The sequence below is a fragment of the Mytilus galloprovincialis genome, chromosome 8 (assembly GCF_965363235.1).
Source record: "Mytilus galloprovincialis chromosome 8, xbMytGall1.hap1.1, whole genome shotgun sequence".
Lineage (NCBI taxonomy): Eukaryota > Metazoa > Mollusca > Bivalvia > Mytilida > Mytilidae > Mytilus > Mytilus galloprovincialis.
In genome coordinates this window covers 65,028,754-65,033,866 of record NC_134845.1, presented here as the reverse complement: position 1 = coordinate 65,033,866, position 5,113 = coordinate 65,028,754, and positions in this window count along the sequence as shown.

Genomic DNA, 5,113 nt, shown 5'->3' with positions numbered 1-5,113 from the left:
GATCGCATAGATGATCTTACCAGGTTCCTCCACCAACGCGAAAAATGTCAGAATGAAGTCACACAATTGAGGATTACAATAAACTCTCATTTGGATGAACTAGAACAACAAATACAGACAGAACTAAATGCTGCCGAGATGAAAGTTAATTTAAAAACTAACAAATTGGTAGCAGATCTTTCACAGAAAACAAAATATGCAGATCAATTGCAGGACAGCATAACATCCGTCAAGAAATATGGATCCAATCTTCAGGCATATATGGGTAGTAAACTAATAGAAGCTAATGTTGAAAAGGAAGAAACATATCTCCAGACTCTACTAAAAGATGGAAGCCTTCAATAAAATCTCTTGAAATGCAAAATTGATGATACCATAGGGAAATTATCATCAATAACCACCTTTGGATTCATATCTATAGAATTAGGGTCGTTATCAGTTATTTTGAAAGCAGAAAGAGAAAAGCAGGCACAAATTTTTACAAAAAATCAAAAATCTATCCAGAGGACTGTTAAAAACATAAAACTTACGTGTGCATCAACAACTGAAATGAAATATGATTTGTTTAAGGAATCTGACATCCGTGGTGCCGTTGTTTTATCTAACGGACAAATTACATTTGCTGATTGCAGTCAACGAAAGATAATCATACTCAATATAGATGGTACGCTTGCAAAAACATTATCAGTTACTAGTGGGCCGTTCGACATTACCATCATTAGTGATAAAACAGTAGCCATATCCGCCATTCGTGCCGTTCAAATTATCGAAATCGACTCTGGGAATATCATAGAAAGTATAAAAACAAACGGTGAATGTCAAAGCATAGATTACCACTTCGCAAAAAGAATGATAATATGTTATGTTAAAACAAAGGGAATTCAATCGATTCAATTATTCGACAAGACAATTTCCACAATTGTAAAAGCGAGAGGTGACTCAAAGTCTGGTTCGATCTGCATTGCTGTCCAAGGCGATAACATCTACGAATCGATATCAGAAAAGCATACAATTACATGCTATACCTTAACTGGAGAGAAACAGTGGGTGTTTAGCAACACAGAATTGCTCGCTTATCCTTTAGCTTTTTCTCTGGATGAAGACGCAAATATTTTTGTTTGTTCTCACTATACAAACAATATAGTTTTCCTGTCGTCAGATGGGTCAAATGGTAAAGAGATTCTAACATTTGATGATAGAGTATCGCGTCCATGTGCTTTGTATTTTGATACAAAGAGAAAGAACCTGTTATTTGCAAAGATGAGTGGACCATCCATTGTTTATAACGTTTCATAAAAGGGAGGAAATATATTATGCTGTCTAATATCTGACTTTAAGGCATTTGCGACCATTTGATGTTTAGACAAAAATCAGTTCAATTTGGTAGTTGGTCAGGAGTGCTATCATTCTAGTGATAAAAAAAAAGATTACGCCACTTAACCAGCCAAGATTCTGTAAAAATTAAGTAAAAACAGGAGTTCAGATTCCCCTAAATTCGTGCATATTAAATATCATTTCTTCATACATGTATTTAATCAATCTCAGATCATAATGTATTCGGAATAGTTCACCGTATGTTCGATAAACAAAAAAAGTTAAATTAATCTTGCATTAGATGTAATTAAAGATAACAAACTGCCAATGACATGGGAAATAATGCAAAAACGTGGAAAAGGCAATCAGCAGTATACAAATACAAGATAAAAAAATTACATTAAGGTGGTACCCAACACTTTCACTAAAATTTTTTTATCTCGTTTTATTTTCATAAAATTTTGACAAAGTATTTACTTTGACCCTTTAACAAAACTATAAAAATTTCAAAAATTTTGAACCAACCGTTTTGTCAGAAAAATTACACTGGTTATATAGCAGTTTGACAAACACCAATTTTGATCATTGAGAAGCTTAATATTCCCTTTACAACACAACGTAATTAAAACGTTTAGCTGACTTTACGGAGTTATCTCCCTGTAGTGTTAGGTACCACCTTAAGGAACAAGAAGCCGACGGAAAACCTGAGGACAAATCTGTGCTCTGGCGGAAGGGTAGCCATGCAAAGTGGGAAAATAAAAACCACACCATATTGTGCTGCGGAAAACCCAAACAATATTAAAATAGTTTCAACATTGACAAACAATTTGCAGAATGAGAAGTCACGCTAGGGAAAGAAAACGATCTAAACAAACTTTAAGACTATTCAAACAAATCACACACACCCAACAATTTTCAATCTAGCAAGATCGGGAAAGTTGACTTCAGTTATTGTATACAATGTAACTATCGTAACCTGTACACAAGTTTTTATCAGAACAATCGATTCAATTATTCGACAAGACAATGTCCACAATCGTAAAGGCGAGAGGTGACTCACAGTCTGATTAGATCTACATTGCAGTCCAAGGTGACAGTTTTAACTATTAACCTACATCAAATAGGGATTCGTTTTAATTTCATGTTTGAAAATGATATGGTTTGATGAAATAAAGTGTTACTAGTTTTTCAAAGCTGTCTTTAAGTTTGAAACTTTCTTCTCACACACTGGTGATTTTTCTTCTCACACACTGGTGCCGTTTTATAGATCTGAGTAGGAGATGCAAGCTCTTAAATACCGAATAAGTCGTGAAATGTTTATCCCATATGCAGGTGAAGTTGCTATATCTTACTATAGTGTGAAAAACTGATAATTTAGAGAGAGAAAAAATGGTCCGACTTGGTATCACTTTCAATGTTGACACTTTTTCCTTTTAGTGGCTGAACATGAATTATGCATGCGTAATTAATTCTTATTTGATGGATTAAATTGAAGGTCACATGCATACGGAGTTAATGTGTTCAAATTAGTCACTAGGAAGTGAATAATTCGACAGCGATATTTATTTGCTTATTTTGACAGAATTAAACTTCATTGTCAACATTAAATGAAATAATATTTCTTTAGAAAATCCAACCAAACGAGATCATACCCTTTTTTCATATCTCGTAGCTAGGACTCCTTTAATGAAAAGCATATCATCAATATATCTGAATGTGAAATAAAATGACCTGCCTTCGTTGATCTTTTTTTATATATAGTTTTTGCTTGTGTCTGAAAGAAATCCAATTCATATTAAAATAAGAATAGGTCGACAAGGAGAGGCGCACAGTTCGTTCCAATATGAATGTCGACATTTTTTTTGAAAAAATTCTACCTCCTAATTTAACAAATATGTTTTCAATAAGAAACTCCAGCATTCTGATCTATTGGTCCTATGTGTAGAATGTTTTACCTTTTTGTTCACTATTAACACGTATGCCGTATCGTATACAAACATTATAAATTAATTGCGTATGCTATCATTTTTATGTTGAAAAGCATTGTGGATTATTTCTTTCAGACAAGTTTTTATAAACATTTAAACTTTTGTTGTATTAACTGTTTGATTTCAAAATGAAAATGACACATAGAGTCAAAATGTAGGCCATAGTATTAGGTAAGAAGAAAATTTAAGCATTAGATATTAGCGCTCTCGCAGCTAATTTTTTTTTAAAGGTATGACTTATAACAATGAAAGTTTCATTTCCGCAATCCGAAATCAACAGTCCGCCAAAAAAAAAAAAGAAAAAAAAAATTATGTTCCGAAAGTATAAAAAGCACAACTTCATAAATATTTACCGTTTTTCTAAATAAGATCACCATCCATTTTAAATTGAGAATATTTATTCTCCACATGTAGCCATCTTAACAGTACCCAGTTAAAGAAACCCACGTAATAACTACAAACCGCAAGATACCCAACTAAGCAGGGACTAAAGTAGTCGTAATTCGTGACAATATTATATCTCTTACCAATCATACATGTGTTTTACCCGACAATATAATGACCAGGCCTGGGGTAATGGTAATTTGTAATTGTAATGCATTGTAATATTACATTTTTTGGATGTAGTGCAAAGTAATTTGTAATGCACATTTTCTGCATTACAATTACATGTAATGTAATGATTACTTTAGTTAAAAATTGATGTAATGCCTCCATTACAGTACATTACTTTTCATTACAAATTGGTAAAATAGATAAAATTGAAGAATATTGTATAATAAAAATAAAATATTAACAAAAACAAAAGAAAGTATGGAATAAAATTTTTGTCACAGTTAATTACTGTATTAAATAAATTACATCAATCTTTAAAACACACATTAAGGTAAGAAATATAAAATGGTAAAAAATATCAAGTCTTTGATCTTGGTTTCTGATATTTGTTAAATATGATATGGGAATATTTTGGTGTTTGGTGGTCTATGAAAAATCTTATAAAAAAAATTATCAAACAAAACTATATAGATCAATGAAAAAAATATGAAGATGAAAATTTCATAATTCTATACACACCTTACATGTATTTCAATGAAATATTGAATATATCAAACAACATTTTTAAACCAAACTGTGGTCAATAAATTTGAGTTAATTTCCCTTTAAAAACACAGTTTGGGTCCTGTCTGTGTTGTTATTTCACCTAATTTAATACCACAATGTTTTTATTGCAATCAAATCTTCTCAACTTATGTTTGTCCTCACAGAACCCTTAGGCATTTCACAAGATAATCCTTTAATGACACATTTATTATATCCCTTTGAAATCCTTAATGATGTCTTAATGATTAAGTGATCAATGTTAGAAACAAAATTATATATGATAATTTATCTATTTTTTACCACCACCTAAGAAACTTGAAAGTGACTTTTTCAGTTTCATGCTCCTACTACTCAATCAAAGGGTATAGACACAGGTACGGTGCAGTACATGATGTTGACATCTACTTGTCTGAGCCATGTGAAGAAATTTCAATCAATGCACTGGAATAATGGAAGTCAAATTCAGTGTGCCTTTCTTCTTTGGCTAATACAGCTATCAAGTATTTAGCCATTTCCCACAGATAAGCTCCTGTAGAAAGGCTTTTAAGTATTGCCGGAAAGGTGTACAGAACTGATCGCTGTTCTCTTTAATAATGGCATCACATTTAAACCACTTATGATGATAAAGTGCAATGGACATATTAATTAACCAGTATTTGAAGTCTATGTACCTAACACTGTATACATATGTACATATACCTGTTTTTTAA